The sequence below is a fragment of the Schistocerca gregaria genome, unplaced genomic scaffold, assembly GCF_023897955.1.
Source record: "Schistocerca gregaria isolate iqSchGreg1 unplaced genomic scaffold, iqSchGreg1.2 ptg000445l, whole genome shotgun sequence".
NCBI lineage: Eukaryota > Metazoa > Arthropoda > Insecta > Orthoptera > Acrididae > Schistocerca > Schistocerca gregaria.
In genome coordinates, this window is record NW_026061867.1 from 534061 (window position 1) to 556722 (window position 22662).

General features: G+C 50.3%; 30 non-coding genes across 30 annotated transcripts; all 30 read left to right on the forward strand.

Moving 5' to 3' along the window:
* Positions 1-35: 35 nt before the first annotated feature.
* Positions 36-108, forward strand: Trnak-uuu (transfer RNA lysine (anticodon UUU)). Its single transcript has one exon. It is a non-coding gene; the product is annotated as a tRNA-Lys (tRNA).
* Positions 109-1035: 927 nt separating this feature from the next.
* On the forward strand, positions 1036-1117 carry Trnas-uga (transfer RNA serine (anticodon UGA)). Its single transcript has one exon. It is a non-coding gene; the product is annotated as a tRNA-Ser (tRNA).
* Positions 1118-1696: 579 nt separating this feature from the next.
* On the forward strand, positions 1697-1769 carry Trnaf-gaa (transfer RNA phenylalanine (anticodon GAA)). Its single transcript has one exon. It is a non-coding gene; the product is annotated as a tRNA-Phe (tRNA).
* A 537-nt stretch (positions 1770-2306) lies between these two features.
* Positions 2307-2379, forward strand: Trnak-uuu (transfer RNA lysine (anticodon UUU)). The gene has a single exon. It is a non-coding gene; the product is annotated as a tRNA-Lys (tRNA).
* Positions 2380-3306: 927 nt separating this feature from the next.
* On the forward strand, positions 3307-3388 carry Trnas-uga (transfer RNA serine (anticodon UGA)). Its single transcript has one exon. It is a non-coding gene; the product is annotated as a tRNA-Ser (tRNA).
* A 579-nt stretch (positions 3389-3967) lies between these two features.
* On the forward strand, positions 3968-4040 carry Trnaf-gaa (transfer RNA phenylalanine (anticodon GAA)). The gene has a single exon. It is a non-coding gene; the product is annotated as a tRNA-Phe (tRNA).
* A 537-nt stretch (positions 4041-4577) lies between these two features.
* Positions 4578-4650, forward strand: Trnak-uuu (transfer RNA lysine (anticodon UUU)). Its single transcript has one exon. It is a non-coding gene; the product is annotated as a tRNA-Lys (tRNA).
* Positions 4651-5577: 927 nt separating this feature from the next.
* Trnas-uga (transfer RNA serine (anticodon UGA)) lies at positions 5578-5659 on the forward strand. The gene has a single exon. It is a non-coding gene; the product is annotated as a tRNA-Ser (tRNA).
* A 579-nt stretch (positions 5660-6238) lies between these two features.
* Positions 6239-6311, forward strand: Trnaf-gaa (transfer RNA phenylalanine (anticodon GAA)). The gene has a single exon. It is a non-coding gene; the product is annotated as a tRNA-Phe (tRNA).
* Positions 6312-6848: 537 nt separating this feature from the next.
* Positions 6849-6921, forward strand: Trnak-uuu (transfer RNA lysine (anticodon UUU)). The gene has a single exon. It is a non-coding gene; the product is annotated as a tRNA-Lys (tRNA).
* A 927-nt stretch (positions 6922-7848) lies between these two features.
* Trnas-uga (transfer RNA serine (anticodon UGA)) lies at positions 7849-7930 on the forward strand. The gene has a single exon. It is a non-coding gene; the product is annotated as a tRNA-Ser (tRNA).
* Positions 7931-8509: 579 nt separating this feature from the next.
* On the forward strand, positions 8510-8582 carry Trnaf-gaa (transfer RNA phenylalanine (anticodon GAA)). Its single transcript has one exon. It is a non-coding gene; the product is annotated as a tRNA-Phe (tRNA).
* A 537-nt stretch (positions 8583-9119) lies between these two features.
* Positions 9120-9192, forward strand: Trnak-uuu (transfer RNA lysine (anticodon UUU)). Its single transcript has one exon. It is a non-coding gene; the product is annotated as a tRNA-Lys (tRNA).
* A 927-nt stretch (positions 9193-10119) lies between these two features.
* Positions 10120-10201, forward strand: Trnas-uga (transfer RNA serine (anticodon UGA)). Its single transcript has one exon. It is a non-coding gene; the product is annotated as a tRNA-Ser (tRNA).
* A 579-nt stretch (positions 10202-10780) lies between these two features.
* On the forward strand, positions 10781-10853 carry Trnaf-gaa (transfer RNA phenylalanine (anticodon GAA)). The gene has a single exon. It is a non-coding gene; the product is annotated as a tRNA-Phe (tRNA).
* A 537-nt stretch (positions 10854-11390) lies between these two features.
* Positions 11391-11463, forward strand: Trnak-uuu (transfer RNA lysine (anticodon UUU)). Its single transcript has one exon. It is a non-coding gene; the product is annotated as a tRNA-Lys (tRNA).
* A 927-nt stretch (positions 11464-12390) lies between these two features.
* Positions 12391-12472, forward strand: Trnas-uga (transfer RNA serine (anticodon UGA)). The gene has a single exon. It is a non-coding gene; the product is annotated as a tRNA-Ser (tRNA).
* A 579-nt stretch (positions 12473-13051) lies between these two features.
* Trnaf-gaa (transfer RNA phenylalanine (anticodon GAA)) lies at positions 13052-13124 on the forward strand. Its single transcript has one exon. It is a non-coding gene; the product is annotated as a tRNA-Phe (tRNA).
* A 537-nt stretch (positions 13125-13661) lies between these two features.
* Positions 13662-13734, forward strand: Trnak-uuu (transfer RNA lysine (anticodon UUU)). Its single transcript has one exon. It is a non-coding gene; the product is annotated as a tRNA-Lys (tRNA).
* A 927-nt stretch (positions 13735-14661) lies between these two features.
* Positions 14662-14743, forward strand: Trnas-uga (transfer RNA serine (anticodon UGA)). The gene has a single exon. It is a non-coding gene; the product is annotated as a tRNA-Ser (tRNA).
* Positions 14744-15322: 579 nt separating this feature from the next.
* Trnaf-gaa (transfer RNA phenylalanine (anticodon GAA)) lies at positions 15323-15395 on the forward strand. Its single transcript has one exon. It is a non-coding gene; the product is annotated as a tRNA-Phe (tRNA).
* A 537-nt stretch (positions 15396-15932) lies between these two features.
* Positions 15933-16005, forward strand: Trnak-uuu (transfer RNA lysine (anticodon UUU)). The gene has a single exon. It is a non-coding gene; the product is annotated as a tRNA-Lys (tRNA).
* A 927-nt stretch (positions 16006-16932) lies between these two features.
* Trnas-uga (transfer RNA serine (anticodon UGA)) lies at positions 16933-17014 on the forward strand. Its single transcript has one exon. It is a non-coding gene; the product is annotated as a tRNA-Ser (tRNA).
* A 579-nt stretch (positions 17015-17593) lies between these two features.
* On the forward strand, positions 17594-17666 carry Trnaf-gaa (transfer RNA phenylalanine (anticodon GAA)). Its single transcript has one exon. It is a non-coding gene; the product is annotated as a tRNA-Phe (tRNA).
* A 537-nt stretch (positions 17667-18203) lies between these two features.
* Positions 18204-18276, forward strand: Trnak-uuu (transfer RNA lysine (anticodon UUU)). The gene has a single exon. It is a non-coding gene; the product is annotated as a tRNA-Lys (tRNA).
* Positions 18277-19203: 927 nt separating this feature from the next.
* Positions 19204-19285, forward strand: Trnas-uga (transfer RNA serine (anticodon UGA)). Its single transcript has one exon. It is a non-coding gene; the product is annotated as a tRNA-Ser (tRNA).
* Positions 19286-19864: 579 nt separating this feature from the next.
* Positions 19865-19937, forward strand: Trnaf-gaa (transfer RNA phenylalanine (anticodon GAA)). The gene has a single exon. It is a non-coding gene; the product is annotated as a tRNA-Phe (tRNA).
* Positions 19938-20474: 537 nt separating this feature from the next.
* On the forward strand, positions 20475-20547 carry Trnak-uuu (transfer RNA lysine (anticodon UUU)). Its single transcript has one exon. It is a non-coding gene; the product is annotated as a tRNA-Lys (tRNA).
* A 927-nt stretch (positions 20548-21474) lies between these two features.
* Positions 21475-21556, forward strand: Trnas-uga (transfer RNA serine (anticodon UGA)). The gene has a single exon. It is a non-coding gene; the product is annotated as a tRNA-Ser (tRNA).
* Positions 21557-22135: 579 nt separating this feature from the next.
* On the forward strand, positions 22136-22208 carry Trnaf-gaa (transfer RNA phenylalanine (anticodon GAA)). The gene has a single exon. It is a non-coding gene; the product is annotated as a tRNA-Phe (tRNA).
* The last annotated feature ends 454 nt before the right edge of the window (positions 22209-22662 follow it).

A 22662-nucleotide genomic window follows, 5' to 3' on the forward strand; every position in this document is an offset into this window, starting at 1 on the left:
TTGTGCATCGTGAGATGTTTCATAAGGCGTTGTGAGCCCGGATAGCTCAGTCGGTAGAGCATTAGGCTTTTAACCTAAGGGTCCAGGGTTCAAGTCCCTGTTCGGGCGGAAATTTTAATAATTTGGTAGCGTTTCCTCTGGTAGTGGTGGAAACACTACGGAAAAGAATGCAGCAACGCCGTTTTCTGACACCACAGTGCTTTAAACGGTTCAATTTGCACGTGTCGGGAGAACGCTGCGTTCGGGGCAGCCGTGGCCGAGTGGTTAAGGCGTCTGACTCGAAAGTAGTTTCGAATCCCGCCGGCTGCGTGCGATTCTGCGTAAAGAGCAGCAAATACTTTCACACGCATGAATGAGCGTGCAAACCAATGACGCCATTCTAAACAAGACGAAAATTTCCGTTTAAGAATGCTGAGTTTCACGACGGCCGCTGCTTCCTGTGCCTACCGGTCCACCTCGCACTGACGATGTGACTGCAGGAAGCCGTCGCAGGCCCACGAGTGCGCCCCCGTCATTTTCTCGCGCCTTCGCCGAGTTCGTGAGTACACACACGTGCTTGAAATTGTTGGACAGAGCGAAGGTTCATTCCTTTTTAGGAATTGCAATTCAATCAGTCGAGTGCGGCAAAAGCAATGGCGCCGCGTTTCTTTTCAATGATCTCGCAGCTACTTGCAAGTATGTCCATCCCTTAAGACGCCAGAAAACTAGCGTCAGCGGCGCGTCAGTGGGAAGTCGGTGAAGTCGCCATTGGAGCCACAAGCCAGCAATTACGACATGCGAATCACTCGCACACGACGCAGCTGTATGACAATGCTCGTGCGTGGGTGCGGATAGCTCAGTCGGTAGAGCGTTAGGTTTTCAACCAAAGGGTCCTGGGTTCTAGTCCCTGTCGGGGCGAAAATTAATACACTTTCGTAACGTCTAATGTGCTGGCAGTGGAATCACTACAGAAAAGAGTGAGCCCATGCTGCCTTCTGCCATGAGATTGCTTGCAAAGGTGGGAGTTTCAGTTGTCGAGAGACGCTTCTGAGACGTGCAGTCGTGGCCGAGTGGTTAAGGCGTCTGACTTGAAATCAGATTCCCTCTGGGAGCGTAGGTTCGAGTCCTGCCGACTGCGGAAATTTTCTCGCTCTCAGAAGATGGACGTTCAGCTGCATCCTAGCAGTTGCGTCACTACTAAACACGTGGGCCGCCAGCAAGGTGCAGTGTTCTTGGCTCCAGGGTGCAGCGCTACAGTCGTGCCCAGAAGCCACAGCTCATCTCCTCGTCTCACAACCGTCCACCAGGTGTCAGTGCAAGTGTCGCCTCTCTGGGCAGTGCAGATGTGATTATTTTAGCTTGCAGACGATGACGTGTAGCAATTAATGAGCAAACGCAAGTCAAACGTTTTACCGCGTGTATCTGCTAGATACTGCCTCACACACGTTGGAGAGGCTCACTCCTTCCTCTGCTTCGTTCTCTGCACACTAGTTGCACGTGGCATCGATATAGCACAGCTTTTCTAGCATCAGCGAAGTCAATATTACATGAATCGAGTCGACATGTTTGCTAGTTACGACGATGGAAGCAGAAGAAATGTGTGTGGTACTTTACTGCATCTGCTGTTCGCCTTTCGGCGTCCCTGTGTTCTTTCAGACGAAGATGACTGTGAAATTGACAACGGGGCAGACGTGCAAAAGAGGGGCGCTGTACGTCAGCCGAAATAGCTCAGTTGGGAGAGCGTTAGACTGAAGATCTAAAGGTCCCTGGTTCGATCCCGGGTTTCGGCACGGCTTCGTTTTGCAGCCGACGCCAATGGAATTGCTCTGACTTTGTGATAATGTAACTAGAGCCGAGAACGGACATGACTCTCTTCTGTAACTGTTCTGGTTGTCTAGTGCTTGCCATAAGAGGAACACAGTAGGCAACTCTCTGAGAAGTAAGAAAATAAAAAAACGTCCTACCGACTGCGTTCCCTGTTTTGTGCCAGGAGGTGAAGAACGTCTCCAGCGGAACCGTGAAATGAGCGAAAACGTGGGAAACATTGCATTCGAAGTGCTTGTGAATTTTCCAATTGCCCGATGAGTGTCGACAAAACACGTAAATCCTCTACTCCAACGTATGAGACGTAACGACTGCTGCAGTTTGTTTTTGCATCGTGTGTCAACATTGTTCGATGGTCTGTTACGAGCTTTGCGCGATAAGTTTGCAGACAGCATTCAGGCGACGTTTAACTACTAACAGCTCCATGCAGCGATTGCACAACAGTAAAGGACATGAGTCAATGTGTCGTTGTGCATCGTGAGATGTTTCATAAGGCGTTGTGAGCCCGGATAGCTCAGTCGGTAGAGCATTAGGCTTTTAACCTAAGGGTCCAGGGTTCAAGTCCCTGTTCGGGCGGAAATTTTAATAATTTGGTAGCGTTTCCTCTGGTAGTGGTGGAAACACTACGGAAAAGAATGCAGCAACGCCGTTTTCTGACACCACAGTGCTTTAAACGGTTCAATTTGCACGTGTCGGGAGAACGCTGCGTTCGGGGCAGCCGTGGCCGAGTGGTTAAGGCGTCTGACTCGAAAGTAGTTTCGAATCCCGCCGGCTGCGTGCGATTCTGCGTAAAGAGCAGCAAATACTTTCACACGCATGAATGAGCGTGCAAACCAATGACGCCATTCTAAACAAGACGAAAATTTCCGTTTAAGAATGCTGAGTTTCACGACGGCCGCTGCTTCCTGTGCCTACCGGTCCACCTCGCACTGACGATGTGACTGCAGGAAGCCGTCGCAGGCCCACGAGTGCGCCCCCGTCATTTTCTCGCGCCTTCGCCGAGTTCGTGAGTACACACACGTGCTTGAAATTGTTGGACAGAGCGAAGGTTCATTCCTTTTTAGGAATTGCAATTCAATCAGTCGAGTGCGGCAAAAGCAATGGCGCCGCGTTTCTTTTCAATGATCTCGCAGCTACTTGCAAGTATGTCCATCCCTTAAGACGCCAGAAAACTAGCGTCAGCGGCGCGTCAGTGGGAAGTCGGTGAAGTCGCCATTGGAGCCACAAGCCAGCAATTACGACATGCGAATCACTCGCACACGACGCAGCTGTATGACAATGCTCGTGCGTGGGTGCGGATAGCTCAGTCGGTAGAGCGTTAGGTTTTCAACCAAAGGGTCCTGGGTTCTAGTCCCTGTCGGGGCGAAAATTAATACACTTTCGTAACGTCTAATGTGCTGGCAGTGGAATCACTACAGAAAAGAGTGAGCCCATGCTGCCTTCTGCCATGAGATTGCTTGCAAAGGTGGGAGTTTCAGTTGTCGAGAGACGCTTCTGAGACGTGCAGTCGTGGCCGAGTGGTTAAGGCGTCTGACTTGAAATCAGATTCCCTCTGGGAGCGTAGGTTCGAGTCCTGCCGACTGCGGAAATTTTCTCGCTCTCAGAAGATGGACGTTCAGCTGCATCCTAGCAGTTGCGTCACTACTAAACACGTGGGCCGCCAGCAAGGTGCAGTGTTCTTGGCTCCAGGGTGCAGCGCTACAGTCGTGCCCAGAAGCCACAGCTCATCTCCTCGTCTCACAACCGTCCACCAGGTGTCAGTGCAAGTGTCGCCTCTCTGGGCAGTGCAGATGTGATTATTTTAGCTTGCAGACGATGACGTGTAGCAATTAATGAGCAAACGCAAGTCAAACGTTTTACCGCGTGTATCTGCTAGATACTGCCTCACACACGTTGGAGAGGCTCACTCCTTCCTCTGCTTCGTTCTCTGCACACTAGTTGCACGTGGCATCGATATAGCACAGCTTTTCTAGCATCAGCGAAGTCAATATTACATGAATCGAGTCGACATGTTTGCTAGTTACGACGATGGAAGCAGAAGAAATGTGTGTGGTACTTTACTGCATCTGCTGTTCGCCTTTCGGCGTCCCTGTGTTCTTTCAGACGAAGATGACTGTGAAATTGACAACGGGGCAGACGTGCAAAAGAGGGGCGCTGTACGTCAGCCGAAATAGCTCAGTTGGGAGAGCGTTAGACTGAAGATCTAAAGGTCCCTGGTTCGATCCCGGGTTTCGGCACGGCTTCGTTTTGCAGCCGACGCCAATGGAATTGCTCTGACTTTGTGATAATGTAACTAGAGCCGAGAACGGACATGACTCTCTTCTGTAACTGTTCTGGTTGTCTAGTGCTTGCCATAAGAGGAACACAGTAGGCAACTCTCTGAGAAGTAAGAAAATAAAAAAACGTCCTACCGACTGCGTTCCCTGTTTTGTGCCAGGAGGTGAAGAACGTCTCCAGCGGAACCGTGAAATGAGCGAAAACGTGGGAAACATTGCATTCGAAGTGCTTGTGAATTTTCCAATTGCCCGATGAGTGTCGACAAAACACGTAAATCCTCTACTCCAACGTATGAGACGTAACGACTGCTGCAGTTTGTTTTTGCATCGTGTGTCAACATTGTTCGATGGTCTGTTACGAGCTTTGCGCGATAAGTTTGCAGACAGCATTCAGGCGACGTTTAACTACTAACAGCTCCATGCAGCGATTGCACAACAGTAAAGGACATGAGTCAATGTGTCGTTGTGCATCGTGAGATGTTTCATAAGGCGTTGTGAGCCCGGATAGCTCAGTCGGTAGAGCATTAGGCTTTTAACCTAAGGGTCCAGGGTTCAAGTCCCTGTTCGGGCGGAAATTTTAATAATTTGGTAGCGTTTCCTCTGGTAGTGGTGGAAACACTACGGAAAAGAATGCAGCAACGCCGTTTTCTGACACCACAGTGCTTTAAACGGTTCAATTTGCACGTGTCGGGAGAACGCTGCGTTCGGGGCAGCCGTGGCCGAGTGGTTAAGGCGTCTGACTCGAAAGTAGTTTCGAATCCCGCCGGCTGCGTGCGATTCTGCGTAAAGAGCAGCAAATACTTTCACACGCATGAATGAGCGTGCAAACCAATGACGCCATTCTAAACAAGACGAAAATTTCCGTTTAAGAATGCTGAGTTTCACGACGGCCGCTGCTTCCTGTGCCTACCGGTCCACCTCGCACTGACGATGTGACTGCAGGAAGCCGTCGCAGGCCCACGAGTGCGCCCCCGTCATTTTCTCGCGCCTTCGCCGAGTTCGTGAGTACACACACGTGCTTGAAATTGTTGGACAGAGCGAAGGTTCATTCCTTTTTAGGAATTGCAATTCAATCAGTCGAGTGCGGCAAAAGCAATGGCGCCGCGTTTCTTTTCAATGATCTCGCAGCTACTTGCAAGTATGTCCATCCCTTAAGACGCCAGAAAACTAGCGTCAGCGGCGCGTCAGTGGGAAGTCGGTGAAGTCGCCATTGGAGCCACAAGCCAGCAATTACGACATGCGAATCACTCGCACACGACGCAGCTGTATGACAATGCTCGTGCGTGGGTGCGGATAGCTCAGTCGGTAGAGCGTTAGGTTTTCAACCAAAGGGTCCTGGGTTCTAGTCCCTGTCGGGGCGAAAATTAATACACTTTCGTAACGTCTAATGTGCTGGCAGTGGAATCACTACAGAAAAGAGTGAGCCCATGCTGCCTTCTGCCATGAGATTGCTTGCAAAGGTGGGAGTTTCAGTTGTCGAGAGACGCTTCTGAGACGTGCAGTCGTGGCCGAGTGGTTAAGGCGTCTGACTTGAAATCAGATTCCCTCTGGGAGCGTAGGTTCGAGTCCTGCCGACTGCGGAAATTTTCTCGCTCTCAGAAGATGGACGTTCAGCTGCATCCTAGCAGTTGCGTCACTACTAAACACGTGGGCCGCCAGCAAGGTGCAGTGTTCTTGGCTCCAGGGTGCAGCGCTACAGTCGTGCCCAGAAGCCACAGCTCATCTCCTCGTCTCACAACCGTCCACCAGGTGTCAGTGCAAGTGTCGCCTCTCTGGGCAGTGCAGATGTGATTATTTTAGCTTGCAGACGATGACGTGTAGCAATTAATGAGCAAACGCAAGTCAAACGTTTTACCGCGTGTATCTGCTAGATACTGCCTCACACACGTTGGAGAGGCTCACTATTTCCTCTGCTTCGTTCTCTGCACACTAGTTGCACGTGGCATCGATATAGCACAGCTTTTCTAGCATCAGCGAAGTCAATATTACATGAATCGAGTCGACATGTTTGCTAGTTACGACGATGGAAGCAGAAGAAATGTGTGTGGTACTTTACTGCATCTGCTGTTCGCCTTTCGGCGTCCCTGTGTTCTTTCAGACGAAGATGACTGTGAAATTGACAACGGGGCAGACGTGCAAAAGAGGGGCGCTGTACGTCAGCCGAAATAGCTCAGTTGGGAGAGCGTTAGACTGAAGATCTAAAGGTCCCTGGTTCGATCCCGGGTTTCGGCACGGCTTCGTTTTGCAGCCGACGCCAATGGAATTGCTCTGACTTTGTGATAATGTAACTAGAGCCGAGAACGGACATGACTCTCTTCTGTAACTGTTCTGGTTGTCTAGTGCTTGCCATAAGAGGAACACAGTAGGCAACTCTCTGAGAAGTAAGAAAATAAAAAAACGTCCTACCGACTGCGTTCCCTGTTTTGTGCCAGGAGGTGAAGAACGTCTCCAGCGGAACCGTGAAATGAGCGAAAACGTGGGAAACATTGCATTCGAAGTGCTTGTGAATTTTCCAATTGCCCGATGAGTGTCGACAAAACACGTAAATCCTCTACTCCAACGTATGAGACGTAACGACTGCTGCAGTTTGTTTTTGCATCGTGTGTCAACATTGTTCGATGGTCTGTTACGAGCTTTGCGCGATAAGTTTGCAGACAGCATTCAGGCGACGTTTAACTACTAACAGCTCCATGCAGCGATTGCACAACAGTAAAGGACATGAGTCAATGTGTCGTTGTGCATCGTGAGATGTTTCATAAGGCGTTGAGAGCCCGGATAGCTCAGTCGGTAGAGCATTAGGCTTTTAACCTAAGGGTCCAGGGTTCAAGTCCCTGTTCGGGCGGAAATTTTAATAATTTGGTAGCGTTTCCTCTGGTAGTGGTGGAAACACTACGGAAAAGAATGCAGCAACGCCGTTTTCTGACACCACAGTGCTTTAAACGGTTCAATTTGCACGTGTCGGGAGAACGCTGCGTTCGGGGCAGCCGTGGCCGAGTGGTTAAGGCGTCTGACTCGAAAGTAGTTTCGAATCCCGCCGGCTGCGTGCGATTCTGCGTAAAGAGCAGCAAATACTTTCACACGCATGAATGAGCGTGCAAACCAATGACGCCATTCTAAACAAGACGAAAATTTCCGTTTAAGAATGCTGAGTTTCACGACGGCCGCTGCTTCCTGTGCCTACCGGTCCACCTCGCACTGACGATGTGACTGCAGGAAGCCGTCGCAGGCCCACGAGTGCGCCCCCGTCATTTTCTCGCGCCTTCGCCGAGTTCGTGAGTACACACACGTGCTTGAAATTGTTGGACAGAGCGAAGGTTCATTCCTTTTTAGGAATTGCAATTCAATCAGTCGAGTGCGGCAAAAGCAATGGCGCCGCGTTTCTTTTCAATGATCTCGCAGCTACTTGCAAGTATGTCCATCCCTTAAGACGCCAGAAAACTAGCGTCAGCGGCGCGTCAGTGGGAAGTCGGTGAAGTCGCCATTGGAGCCACAAGCCAGCAATTACGACATGCGAATCACTCGCACACGACGCAGCTGTATGACAATGCTCGTGCGTGGGTGCGGATAGCTCAGTCGGTAGAGCGTTAGGTTTTCAACCAAAGGGTCCTGGGTTCTAGTCCCTGTCGGGGCGAAAATTAATACACTTTCGTAACGTCTAATGTGCTGGCAGTGGAATCACTACAGAAAAGAGTGAGCCCATGCTGCCTTCTGCCATGAGATTGCTTGCAAAGGTGGGAGTTTCAGTTGTCGAGAGACGCTTCTGAGACGTGCAGTCGTGGCCGAGTGGTTAAGGCGTCTGAATTGAAATCAGATTCCCTCTGGGAGCGTAGGTTCGAGTCCTGCCGACTGCGGAAATTTTCTCGCTCTCAGAAGATGGACGTTCAGCTGCATCCTAGCAGTTGCGTCACTACTAAACACGTGGGCCGCCAGCAAGGTGCAGTGTTCTTGGCTCCAGGGTGCAGCGCTACAGTCGTGCCCAGAAGCCACAGCTCATCTCCTCGTCTCACAACCGTCCACCAGGTGTCAGTGCAAGTGTCGCCTCTCTGGGCAGTGCAGATGTGATTATTTTAGCTTGCAGACGATGACGTGTAGCAATTAATGAGCAAACGCAAGTCAAACGTTTTACCGCGTGTATCTGCTAGATACTGCCTCACACACGTTGGAGAGGCTCACTCCTTCCTCTGCTTCGTTCTCTGCACACTAGTTGCACGTGGCATCGATATAGCACAGCTTTTCTAGCATCAGCGAAGTCAATATTACATGAATCGAGTCGACATGTTTGCTAGTTACGACGATGGAAGCAGAAGAAATGTGTGTGGTACTTTACTGCATCTGCTGTTCGCCTTTCGGCGTCCCTGTGTTCTTTCAGACGAAGATGACTGTGAAATTGACAACGGGGCAGACGTGCAAAAGAGGGGCGCTGTACGTCAGCCGAAATAGCTCAGTTGGGAGAGCGTTAGACTGAAGATCTAAAGGTCCCTGGTTCGATCCCGGGTTTCGGCACGGCTTCGTTTTGCAGCCGACGCCAATGGAATTGCTCTGACTTTGTGATAATGTAACTAGAGCCGAGAACGGACATGACTCTCTTCTGTAACTGTTCTGGTTGTCTAGTGCTTGCCATAAGAGGAACACAGTAGGCAACTCTCTGAGAAGTAAGAAAATAAAAAAACGTCCTACCGACTGCGTTCCCTGTTTTGTGCCAGGAGGTGAAGAACGTCTCCAGCGGAACCGTGAAATGAGCGAAAACGTGGGAAACATTGCATTCGAAGTGCTTGTGAATTTTCCAATTGCCCGATGAGTGTCGACAAAACACGTAAATCCTCTACTCCAACGTATGAGACGTAACGACTGCTGCAGTTTGTTTTTGCATCGTGTGTCAACATTGTTCGATGGTCTGTTACGAGCTTTGCGCGATAAGTTTGCAGACAGCATTCAGGCGACGTTTAACTACTAACAGCTCCATGCAGCGATTGCACAACAGTAAAGGACATGAGTCAATGTGTCGTTGTGCATCGTGAGATGTTTCATAAGGCGTTGTGAGCCCGGATAGCTCAGTCGGTAGAGCATTAGGCTTTTAACCTAAGGGTCCAGGGTTCAAGTCCCTGTTCGGGCGGAAATTTTAATAATTTGGTAGCGTTTCCTCTGGTAGTGGTGGAAACACTACGGAAAAGAATGCAGCAACGCCGTTTTCTGACACCACAGTGCTTTAAACGGTTCAATTTGCACGTGTCGGGAGAACGCTGCGTTCGGGGCAGCCGTGGCCGAGTGGTTAAGGCGTCTGACTCGAAAGTAGTTTCGAATCCCGCCGGCTGCGTGCGATTCTGCGTAAAGAGCAGCAAATACTTTCACACGCATGAATGAGCGTGCAAACCAATGACGCCATTCTAAACAAGACGAAAATTTCCGTTTAAGAATGCTGAGTTTCACGACGGCCGCTGCTTCCTGTGCCTACCGGTCCACCTCGCACTGACGATGTGACTGCAGGAAGCCGTCGCAGGCCCACGAGTGCGCCCCCGTCATTTTCTCGCGCCTTCGCCGAGTTCGTGAGTACACACACGTGCTTGAAATTGTTGGACAGAGCGAAGGTTCATTCCTTTTTAGGAATTGCAATTCAATCAGTCGAGTGCGGCAAAAGCAATGGCGCCGCGTTTCTTTTCAATGATCTCGCAGCTACTTGCAAGTATGTCCATCCCTTAAGACGCCAGAAAACTAGCGTCAGCGGCGCGTCAGTGGGAAGTCGGTGAAGTCGCCATTGGAGCCACAAGCCAGCAATTACGACATGCGAATCACTCGCACACGACGCAGCTGTATGACAATGCTCGTGCGTGGGTGCGGATAGCTCAGTCGGTAGAGCGTTAGGTTTTCAACCAAAGGGTCCTGGGTTCTAGTCCCTGTCGGGGCGAAAATTAATACACTTTCGTAACGTCTAATGTGCTGGCAGTGGAATCACTACAGAAAAGAGTGAGCCCATGCTGCCTTCTGCCATGAGATTGCTTGCAAAGGTGGGAGTTTCAGTTGTCGAGAGACGCTTCTGAGACGTGCAGTCGTGGCCGAGTGGTTAAGGCGTCTGACTTGAAATCAGATTCCCTCTGGGAGCGTAGGTTCGAGTCCTGCCGACTGCGGAAATTTTCTCGCTCTCAGAAGATGGACGTTCAGCTGCATCCTAGCAGTTGCGTCACTACTAAACACGTGGGCCGCCAGCAAGGTGCAGTGTTCTTGGCTCCAGGGTGCAGCGCTACAGTCGTGCCCAGAAGCCACAGCTCATCTCCTCGTCTCACAACCGTCCACCAGGTGTCAGTGCAAGTGTCGCCTCTCTGGGCAGTGCAGATGTGATTATTTTAGCTTGCAGACGATGACGTGTAGCAATTAATGAGCAAACGCAAGTCAAACGTTTTACCGCGTGTATCTGCTAGATACTGCCTCACACACGTTGGAGAGGCTCACTCCTTCCTCTGCTTCGTTCTCTGCACACTAGTTGCACGTGGCATCGATATAGCACAGCTTTTCTAGCATCAGCGAAGTCAATATTACATGAATCGAGTCGACATGTTTGCTAGTTACGACGATGGAAGCAGAAGAAATGTGTGTGGTACTTTACTGCATCTGCTGTTCGCCTTTCGGCGTCCCTGTGTTCTTTCAGACGAAGATGACTGTGAAATTGACAACGGGGCAGACGTGCAAAAGAGGGGCGCTGTACGTCAGCCGAAATAGCTCAGTTGGGAGAGCGTTAGACTGAAGATCTAAAGGTCCCTGGTTCGATCCCGGGTTTCGGCACGGCTTCGTTTTGCAGCCGACGCCAATGGAATTGCTCTGACTTTGTGATAATGTAACTAGAGCCGAGAACGGACATGACTCTCTTCTGTAACTGTTCTGGTTGTCTAGTGCTTGCCATAAGAGGAACACAGTAGGCAACTCTCTGAGAAGTAAGAAAATAAAAAAACGTCCTACCGACTGCGTTCCCTGTTTTGTGCCAGGAGGTGAAGAACGTCTCCAGCGGAACCGTGAAATGAGCGAAAACGTGGGAAACATTGCATTCGAAGTGCTTGTGAATTTTCCAATTGCCCGATGAGTGTCGACAAAACACGTAAATCCTCTACTCCAACGTATGAGACGTAACGACTGCTGCAGTTTGTTTTTGCATCGTGTGTCAACATTGTTCGATGGTCTGTTACGAGCTTTGCGCGATAAGTTTGCAGACAGCATTCAGGCGACGTTTAACTACTAACAGCTCCATGCAGCGATTGCACAACAGTAAAGGACATGAGTCAATGTGTCGTTGTGCATCGTGAGATGTTTCATAAGGCGTTGAGAGCCCGGATAGCTCAGTCGGTAGAGCATTAGGCTTTTAACCTAAGGGTCCAGGGTTCAAGTCCCTGTTCGGGCGGAAATTTTAATAATTTGGTAGCGTTTCCTCTGGTAGTGGTGGAAACACTACGGAAAAGAATGCAGCAACGCCGTTTTCTGACACCACAGTGCTTTAAACGGTTCAATTTGCACGTGTCGGGAGAACGCTGCGTTCGGGGCAGCCGTGGCCGAGTGGTTAAGGCGTCTGACTCGAAAGTAGTTTCGAATCCCGCCGGCTGCGTGCGATTCTGCGTAAAGAGCAGCAAATACTTTCACACGCATGAATGAGCGTGCAAACCAATGACGCCATTCTAAACAAGACGAAAATTTCCGTTTAAGAATGCTGAGTTTCACGACGGCCGCTGCTTCCTGTGCCTACCGGTCCACCTCGCACTGACGATGTGACTGCAGGAAGCCGTCGCAGGCCCACGAGTGCGCCCCCGTCATTTTCTCGCGCCTTCGCCGAGTTCGTGAGTACACACACGTGCTTGAAATTGTTGGACAGAGCGAAGGTTCATTCCTTTTTAGGAATTGCAATTCAATCAGTCGAGTGCGGCAAAAGCAATGGCGCCGCGTTTCTTTTCAATGATCTCGCAGCTACTTGCAAGTATGTCCATCCCTTAAGACGCCAGAAAACTAGCGTCAGCGGCGCGTCAGTGGGAAGTCGGTGAAGTCGCCATTGGAGCCACAAGCCAGCAATTACGACATGCGAATCACTCGCACACGACGCAGCTGTATGACAATGCTCGTGCGTGGGTGCGGATAGCTCAGTCGGTAGAGCGTTAGGTTTTCAACCAAAGGGTCCTGGGTTCTAGTCCCTGTCGGGGCGAAAATTAATACACTTTCGTAACGTCTAATGTGCTGGCAGTGGAATCACTACAGAAAAGAGTGAGCCCATGCTGCCTTCTGCCATGAGATTGCTTGCAAAGGTGGGAGTTTCAGTTGTCGAGAGACGGTTCTGAGACGTGCAGTCGTGGCCGAGTGGTTAAGGCGTCTGACTTGAAATCAGATTCCCTCTGGGAGCGTAGGTTCGAGTCCTGCCGACTGCGGAAATTTTCTCGCTCTCAGAAGATGGACGTTCAGCTGCATCCTAGCAGTTGCGTCACTACTAAACACGTGGGCCGCCAGCAAGGTGCAGTGTTCTTGGCTCCAGGGTGCAGCGCTACAGTCGTGCCCAGAAGCCACAGCTCATCTCCTCGTCTCACAACCGTCCACCAGGTGTCAGTGCAAGTGTCGCCTCTCTGGGCAGTGCAGATGTGATTATTTTAGCTTGCAGACGATGACGTGTAGCAATTAATGAGCAAACGCAAGTCAAACGTTTTACCGCGTGTATCTGCTAGATACTGCCTCACACACGTTGGAGAGGCTCACTCCTTCCTCTGCTTCGTTCTCTGCACACTAGTTGCACGTGGCATCGATATAGCACAGCTTTTCTAGCATCAGCGAAGTCAATATTACATGAATCGAGTCGACATGTTTGCTAGTTACGACGATGGAAGCAGAAGAAATGTGTGTGGTACTTTACTGCATCTGCTGTTCGCCTTTCGGCGTCCCTGTGTTCTTTCAGACGAAGATGACTGTGAAATTGACAACGGGGCAGACGTGCAAAAGAGGGGCGCTGTACGTCAGCCGAAATAGCTCAGTTGGGAGAGCGTTAGACTGAAGATCTAAAGGTCCCTGGTTCGATCCCGGGTTTCGGCACGGCTTCGTTTTGCAGCCGACGCCAATGGAATTGCTCTGACTTTGTGATAATGTAACTAGAGCCGAGAACGGACATGACTCTCTTCTGTAACTGTTCTGGTTGTCTAGTGCTTGCCATAAGAGGAACACAGTAGGCAACTCTCTGAGAAGTAAGAAAATAAAAAAACGTCCTACCGACTGCGTTCCCTGTTTTGTGCCAAGAGGTGAAGAACGTCTCCAGCGGAACCGTGAAATGAGCGAAAACGTGGGAAACATTGCATTCGAAGTGCTTGTGAATTTTCCAATTGCCCGATGAGTGTCGACAAAACACGTAAATCCTCTACTCCAACGTATGAGACGTAACGACTGCTGCAGTTTGTTTTTGCATCGTGTGTCAACATTGTTCGATGGTCTGTTACGAGCTTTGCGCGATAAGTTTGCAGACAGCATTCAGGCGACGTTTAACTACTAACAGCTCCATGCAGCGATTGCACAACAGTAAAGGACATGAGTCAATGTGTCGTTGTGCATCGTGAGATGTTTCATAAGGCGTTGAGAGCCCGGATAGCTCAGTCGGTAGAGCATTAGGCTTTTAACCTAAGGGTCCAGGGTTCAAGTCCCTGTTCGGGCGGAAATTTTAATAATTTGGTAGCGTTTCCTCTGGTAGTGGTGGAAACACTACGGAAAAGAATGCAGCAACGCCGTTTTCTGACACCACAGTGCTTTAAACGGTTCAATTTGCACGTGTCGGGAGAACGCTGCGTTCGGGGCAGCCGTGGCCGAGTGGTTAAGGCGTCTGACTCGAAAGTAGTTTCGAATCCCGCCGGCTGCGTGCGATTCTGCGTAAAGAGCAGCAAATACTTTCACACGCATGAATGAGCGTGCAAACCAATGACGCCATTCTAAACAAGACGAAAATTTCCGTTTAAGAATGCTGAGTTTCACGACGGCCGCTGCTTCCTGTGCCTACCGGTCCACCTCGCACTGACGATGTGACTGCAGGAAGCCGTCGCAGGCCCACGAGTGCGCCCCCGTCATTTTCTCGCGCCTTCGCCGAGTTCGTGAGTACACACACGTGCTTGAAATTGTTGGACAGAGCGAAGGTTCATTCCTTTTTAGGAATTGCAATTCAATCAGTCGAGTGCGGCAAAAGCAATGGCGCCGCGTTTCTTTTCAATGATCTCGCAGCTACTTGCAAGTATGTCCATCCCTTAAGACGCCAGAAAACTAGCGTCAGCGGCGCGTCAGTGGGAAGTCGGTGAAGTCGCCATTGGAGACACAAGCCAGCAATTACGACATGCGAATCACTCGCACACGACGCAGCTGTATGACAATGCTCGTGCGTGGGTGCGGATAGCTCAGTCGGTAGAGCGTTAGGTTTTCAACCAAAGGGTCCTGGGTTCTAGTCCCTGTCGGGGCGAAAATTAATACACTTTCGTAACGTCTAATGTGCTGGCAGTGGAATCACTACAGAAAAGAGTGAGCCCATGCTGCCTTCTGCCATGAGATTGCTTGCAAAGGTGGGAGTTTCAGTTGTCGAGAGACGCTTCTGAGACGTGCAGTCGTGGCCGAGTGGTTAAGGCGTCTGACTTGAAATCAGATTCCCTCTGGGAGCGTAGGTTCGAGTCCTGCCGACTGCGGAAATTTTCTCGCTCTCAGAAGATGGACGTTCAGCTGCATCCTAGCAGTTGCGTCACTACTAAACACGTGGGCCGCCAGCAAGGTGCAGTGTTCTTGGCTCCAGGGTGCAGCGCTACAGTCGTGCCCAGAAGCCACAGCTCATCTCCTCGTCTCACAACCGTCCACCAGGTGTCAGTGCAAGTGTCGCCTCTCTGGGCAGTGCAGATGTGATTATTTTAGCTTGCAGACGATGACGTGTAGCAATTAATGAGCAAACGCAAGTCAAACGTTTTACCGCGTGTATCTGCTAGATACTGCCTCACACACGTTGGAGAGGCTCACTCCTTCCTCTGCTTCGTTCTCTGCACACTAGTTGCACGTGGCATCGATATAGCACAGCTTTTCTAGCATCAGCGAAGTCAATATTACATGAATCGAGTCGACATGTTTGCTAGTTACGACGATGGAAGCAGAAGAAATGTGTGTGGTACTTTACTGCATCTGCTGTTCGCCTTTCGGCGTCCCTGTGTTCTTTCAGACGAAGATGACTGTGAAATTGACAACGGGGCAGACGTGCAAAAGAGGGGCGCTGTACGTCAGCCGAAATAGCTCAGTTGGGAGAGCGTTAGACTGAAGATCTAAAGGTCCCTGGTTCGATCCCGGGTTTCGGCACGGCTTCGTTTTGCAGCCGACGCCAATGGAATTGCTCTGACTTTGTGATAATGTAACTAGAGCCGAGAACGGACATGACTCTCTTCTGTAACTGTTCTGGTTGTCTAGTGCTTGCCATAAGAGGAACACAGTAGGCAACTCTCTGAGAAGTAAGAAAATAAAAAAACGTCCTACCGACTGCGTTCCCTGTTTTGTGCCAGGAGGTGAAGAACGTCTCCAGCGGAACCGTGAAATGAGCGAAAACGTGGGAAACATTGCATTCGAAGTGCTTGTGAATTTTCCAATTGCCCGATGAGTGTCGACAAAACACGTAAATCCTCTACTCCAACGTATGAGACGTAACGACTGCTGCAGTTTGTTTTTGCATCGTGTGTCAACATTGTTCGATGGTCTGTTACGAGCTTTGCGCGATAAGTTTGCAGACAGCATTCAGGCGACGTTTAACTACTAACAGCTCCATGCAGCGATTGCACAACAGTAAAGGACATGAGTCAATGTGTCGTTGTGCATCGTGAGATGTTTCATAAGGCGTTGAGAGCCCGGATAGCTCAGTCGGTAGAGCATTAGGCTTTTAACCTAAGGGTCCAGGGTTCAAGTCCCTGTTCGGGCGGAAATTTTAATAATTTGGTAGCGTTTCCTCTGGTAGTGGTGGAAACACTACGGAAAAGAATGCAGCAACGCCGTTTTCTGACACCACAGTGCTTTAAACGGTTCAATTTGCACGTGTCGGGAGAACGCTGCGTTCGGGGCAGCCGTGGCCGAGTGGTTAAGGCGTCTGACTCGAAAGTAGTTTCGAATCCCGCCGGCTGCGTGCGATTCTGCGTAAAGAGCAGCAAATACTTTCACACGCATGAATGAGCGTGCAAACCAATGACGCCATTCTAAACAAGACGAAAATTTCCGTTTAAGAATGCTGAGTTTCACGACGGCCGCTGCTTCCTGTGCCTACCGGTCCACCTCGCACTGACGATGTGACTGCAGGAAGCCGTCGCAGGCCCACGAGTGCGCCCCCGTCATTTTCTCGCGCCTTCGCCGAGTTCGTGAGTACACACACGTGCTTGAAATTGTTGGACAGAGCGAAGGTTCATTCCTTTTTAGGAATTGCAATTCAATCAGTCGAGTGCGGCAAAAGCAATGGCGCCGCGTTTCTTTTCAATGATCTCGCAGCTACTTGCAAGTATGTCCATCCCTTAAGACGCCAGAAAACTAGCGTCAGCGGCGCGTCAGTGGGAAGTCGGTGAAGTCGCCATTGGAGCCACAAGCCAGCAATTACGACATGCGAATCACTCGCACACGACGCAGCTGTATGACAATGCTCGTGCGTGGGTGCGGATAGCTCAGTCGGTAGAGCGTTAGGTTTTCAACCAAAGGGTCCTGGGTTCTAGTCCCTGTCGGGGCGAAAATTAATACACTTTCGTAACGTCTAATGTGCTGGCAGTGGAATCACTACAGAAAAGAGTGAGCCCATGCTGCCTTCTGCCATGAGATTGCTTGCAAAGGTGGGAGTTTCAGTTGTCGAGGGACGCTTCTGAGACGTGCAGTCGTGGCCGAGTGGTTAAGGCGTCTGACTTGAAATCAGATTCCCTCTGGGAGCGTAGGTTCGAGTCCTGCCGACTGCGGAAATTTTCTCGCTCTCAGAAGATGGACGTTCAGCTGCATCCTAGCAGTTGCGTCACTACTAAACACGTGGGCCGCCAGCAAGGTGCAGTGTTCTTGGCTCCAGGGTGCAGCGCTACAGTCGTGCCCAGAAGCCACAGCTCATCTCCTCGTCTCACAACCGTCCACCAGGTGTCAGTGCAAGTGTCGCCTCTCTGGGCAGTGCAGATGTGATTATTTTAGCTTGCAGACGATGACGTGTAGCAATTAATGAGCAAACGCAAGTCAAACGTTTTACCGCGTGTATCTGCTAGATACTGCCTCACACACGTTGGAGAGGCTCACTCCTTCCTCTGCTTCGTTCTCTGCACACTAGTTGCACGTGGCATCGATATAGCACAGCTTTTCTAGCATCAGCGAAGTCAATATTACATGAATCGAGTCGACATGTTTGCTAGTTACGACGATGGAAGCAGAAGAAATGTGTGTGGTACTTTACTGCATCTGCTGTTCGCCTTTCGGCGTCCCTGTGTTCTTTCAGACGAAGATGACTGTGAAATTGACAACGGGGCAGACGTGCAAAAGAGGGGCGCTGTACGTCAGCCGAAATAGCTCAGTTGGGAGAGCGTTAGACTGAAGATCTAAAGGTCCCTGGTTCGATCCCGGGTTTCGGCACGGCTTCGTTTTGCAGCCGACGCCAATGGAATTGCTCTGACTTTGTGATAATGTAACTAGAGCCGAGAACGGACATGACTCTCTTCTGTAACTGTTCTGGTTGTCTAGTGCTTGCCATAAGAGGAACACAGTAGGCAACTCTCTGAGAAGTAAGAAAATAAAAAAACGTCCTACCGACTGCGTTCCCTGTTTTGTGCCAGGAGGTGAAGAACGTCTCCAGCGGAACCGTGAAATGAGCGAAAACGTGGGAAACATTGCATTCGAAGTGCTTGTGAATTTTCCAATTGCCCGATGAGTGTCGACAAAACACGTAAATCCTCTACTCCAACGTATGAGACGTAACGACTGCTGCAGTTTGTTTTTGCATCGTGTGTCAACATTGTTCGATGGTCTGTTACGAGCTTTGCGCGATAAGTTTGCAGACAGCATTCAGGCGACGTTTAACTACTAACAGCTCCATGCAGCGATTGCACAACAGTAAAGGACATGAGTCAATGTGTCGTTGTGCATCGTGAGATGTTTCATAAGGCGTTGTGAGCCCGGATAGCTCAGTCGGTAGAGCATTAGGCTTTTAACCTAAGGGTCCAGGGTTCAAGTCCCTGTTCGGGCGGAAATTTTAATAATTTGGTAGCGTTTCCTCTGGTAGTGGTGGAAACACTACGGAAAAGAATGCAGCAACGCCGTTTTCTGACACCACAGTGCTTTAAACGGTTCAATTTGCACGTGTCGGGAGAACGCTGCGTTCGGGGCAGCCGTGGCCGAGTGGTTAAGGCGTCTGACTCGAAAGTAGTTTCGAATCCCGCCGGCTGCGTGCGATTCTGCGTAAAGAGCAGCAAATACTTTCACACGCATGAACGAGCGTGCAAACCAATGACGCCATTCTAAACAAGACGAAAATTTCCGTTTAAGAATGCTGAGTTTCACGACGGCCGCTGCTTCCTGTGCCTACCGGTCCACCTCGCACTGACGATGTGACTGCAGGAAGCCGTCGCAGGCCCACGAGTGCGCCCCCGTCATTTTCTCGCGCCTTCGCCGAGTTCGTGAGTACACACACGTGCTTGAAATTGTTGGACAGAGCGAAGGTTCATTCCTTTTTAGGAATTGCAATTCAATCAGTCGAGTGCGGCAAAAGCAATGGCGCCGCGTTTCTTTTCAATGATCTCGCAGCTACTTGCAAGTATGTCCATCCCTTAAGACGCCAGAAAACTAGCGTCAGCGGCGCGTCAGTGGGAAGTCGGTGAAGTCGCCATTGGAGCCACAAGCCAGCAATTACGACATGCGAATCACTCGCACACGACGCAGCTGTATGACAATGCTCGTGCGTGGGTGCGGATAGCTCAGTCGGTAGAGCGTTAGGTTTTCAACCAAAGGGTCCTGGGTTCTAGTCCCTGTCGGGGCGAAAATTAATACACTTTCGTAACGTCTAATGTGCTGGCAGTGGAATCACTACAGAAAAGAGTGAGCCCATGCTGCCTTCTGCCATGAGATTGCTTGCAAAGGTGGGAGTTTCAGTTGTCGAGAGACGCTTCTGAGACGTGCAGTCGTGGCCGAGTGGTTAAGGCGTCTGACTTGAAATCAGATTCCCTCTGGGAGCGTAGGTTCGAGTCCTGCCGACTGCGGAAATTTTCTCGCTCTCAGAAGATGGACGTTCAGCTGCATCCTAGCAGTTGCGTCACTACTAAACACGTGGGCCGCCAGCAAGGTGCAGTGTTCTTGGCTCCAGGGTGCAGCGCTACAGTCGTGCCCAGAAGCCACAGCTCATCTCCTCGTCTCACAACCGTCCACCAGGTGTCAGTGCAAGTGTCGCCTCTCTGGGCAGTGCAGATGTGATTATTTTAGCTTGCAGACGATGACGTGTAGCAATTAATGAGCAAACGCAAGTCAAACGTTTTACCGCGTGTATCTGCTAGATACTGCCTCACACACGTTGGAGAGGCTCACTCCTTCCTCTGCTTCGTTCTCTGCACACTAGTTGCACGTGGCATCGATATAGCACAGCTTTTCTAGCATCAGCGAAGTCAATATTACATGAATCGAGTCGACATGTTTGCTAGTTACGACGATGGAAGCAGAAGAAATGTGTGTGGTACTTTACTGCATCTGCTGTTCGCCTTTCGGCGTCCCTGTGTTCTTTCAGACGAAGATGACTGTGAAATTGACAACGGGGCAGACGTGCAAAAGAGGGGCGCTGTACGTCAGCCGAAATAGCTCAGTTGGGAGAGCGTTAGACTGAAGATCTAAAGGTCCCTGGTTCGATCCCGGGTTTCGGCACGGCTTCGTTTTGCAGCCGACGCCAATGGAATTGCTCTGACTTTGTGATAATGTAACTAGAGCCGAGAACGGACATGACTCTCTTCTGTAACTGTTCTGGTTGTCTAGTGCTTGCCATAAGAGGAACACAGTAGGCAACTCTCTGAGAAGTAAGAAAATAAAAAAACGTCCTACCGACTGCGTTCCCTGTTTTGTGCCAGGAGGTGAAGAACGTCTCCAGCGGAACCGTGAAATGAGCGAAAACGTGGGAAACATTGCATTCGAAGTGCTTGTGAATTTTCCAATTGCCCGATGAGTGTCGACAAAACACGTAAATCCTCTACTCCAACGTATGAGACGTAACGACTGCTGCAGTTTGTTTTTGCATCGTGTGTCAACATTGTTCGATGGTCTGTTACGAGCTTTGCGCGATAAGTTTGCAGACAGCATTCAGGCGACGTTTAACTACTAACAGCTCCATGCAGCGATTGCACAACAGTAAAGGACATGAGTCAATGTGTCGTTGTGCATCGTGAGATGTTTCATAAGGCGTTGTGAGCCCGGATAGCTCAGTCGGTAGAGCATTAGGCTTTTAACCTAAGGGTCCAGGGTTCAAGTCCCTGTTCGGGCGGAAATTTTAATAATTTGGTAGCGTTTCCTCTGGTAGTGGTGGAAACACTACGGAAAAGAATGCAGCAACGCCGTTTTCTGACACCACAGTGCTTTAAACGGTTCAATTTGCACGTGTCGGGAGAACGCTGCGTTCGGGGCAGCCGTGGCCGAGTGGTTAAGGCGTCTGACTCGAAAGTAGTTTCGAATCCCGCCGGCTGCGTGCGATTCTGCGTAAAGAGCAGCAAATACTTTCACACGCATGAATGAGCGTGCAAACCAATGACGCCATTCTAAACAAGACGAAAATTTCCGTTTAAGAATGCTGAGTTTCACGACGGCCGCTGCTTCCTGTGCCTACCGGTCCACCTCGCACTGACGATGTGACTGCAGGAAGCCGTCGCAGGCCCACGAGTGCGCCCCCGTCATTTTCTCGCGCCTTCGCCGAGTTCGTGAGTACACACACGTGCTTGAAATTGTTGGACAGAGCGAAGGTTCATTCCTTTTTAGGAATTGCAATTCAATCAGTCGAGTGCGGCAAAAGCAATGGCGCCGCGTTTCTTTTCAATGATCTCGCAGCTACTTGCAAGTATGTCCATCCCTTAAGACGCCAGAAAACTAGCGTCAGCGGCGCGTCAGTGGGAAGTCGGTGAAGTCGCCATTGGAGCCACAAGCCAGCAATTACGACATGCGAATCACTCGCACACGACGCAGCTGTATGACAATGCTCGTGCGTGGGTGCGGATAGCTCAGTCGGTAGAGCGTTAGGTTTTCAACCAAAGGGTCCTGGGTTCTAGTCCCTGTCGGGGCGAAAATTAATACACTTTCGTAACGTCTAATGTGCTGGCAGTGGAATCACTACAGAAAAGAGTGAGCCCATGCTGCCTTCTGCCATGAGATTGCTTGCAAAGGTGGGAGTTTCAGTTGTCGAGAGACGCTTCTGAGACGTGCAGTCGTGGCCGAGTGGTTAAGGCGTCTGACTTGAAATCAGATTCCCTCTGGGAGCGTAGGTTCGAGTCCTGCCGACTGCGGAAATTTTCTCGCTCTCAGAAGATGGACGTTCAGCTGCATCCTAGCAGTTGCGTCACTACTAAACACGTGGGCCGCCAGCAAGGTGCAGTGTTCTTGGCTCCAGGGTGCAGCGCTACAGTCGTGCCCAGAAGCCACAGCTCATCTCCTCGTCTCACAACCGTCCACCAGGTGTCAGTGCAAGTGTCGCCTCTCTGGGCAGTGCAGATGTGATTATTTTAGCTTGCAGACGATGACGTGTAGCAATTAATGAGCAAACGCAAGTCAAACGTTTTACCGCGTGTATCTGCTAGATACTGCCTCACACACGTTGGAGAGGCTCACTCCTTCCTCTGCCTCGTTCTCTGCACACTAGTTGCACGTGGCATCGATATAGCACAGCTTTTCTAGCATCAGCGAAGTCAATATTACATGAATCGAGTCGACATGTTTGCTAGTTACGACGATGGAAGCAGAAGAAATGTGTGTGGTACTTTACTGCATCTGCTGTTCGCCTTTCGGCGTCCCTGTGTTCTTTCAGACGAAGATGACTGTGAAATTGACAACGGGGCAGACGTGCAAAAGAGGGGCGCTATACGTCAGCCGAAATAGCTCAGTTGGGAGAGCGTTAGACTGAAGATCTAAAGGTCCCTGGTTCGATCCCGGGTTTCGGCACGGCTTCGTTTTGCAGCCGACGCCAATGGAATTGCTCTGACTTTGTGATAATGTAACTAGAGCCGAGAACGGACATGACTCTCTTCTGTAACTGTTCTGGTTGTCTAGTGCTTGCCATAAGAGGAACACAGTAGGCAACTCTCTGAGAAGTAAGAAAATAAAAAAACGTTCTACCGACTGCGTTCCCTGTTTTGTGCCAGGAGGCGAAGAACGTCTCCAGCGGAACCGTGAAATGAGCGAAAACGTGGGAAACATTGCATTCGAAGTGCTTGTGAATTTTCCAATTGCCCGATGAGTGTCGACAAAACACGTAAATCCTCTACTCCAACGTATGAGACGTAACGACTGCTGCAGTTTGTTTTTGCATCGTGTGTCAACATTGTTCGATGGTCTGTTACGAGCTTTGCGCGATAAGTTTGCAGACAGCATTCAGGCGACGTTTAACTACTAACAG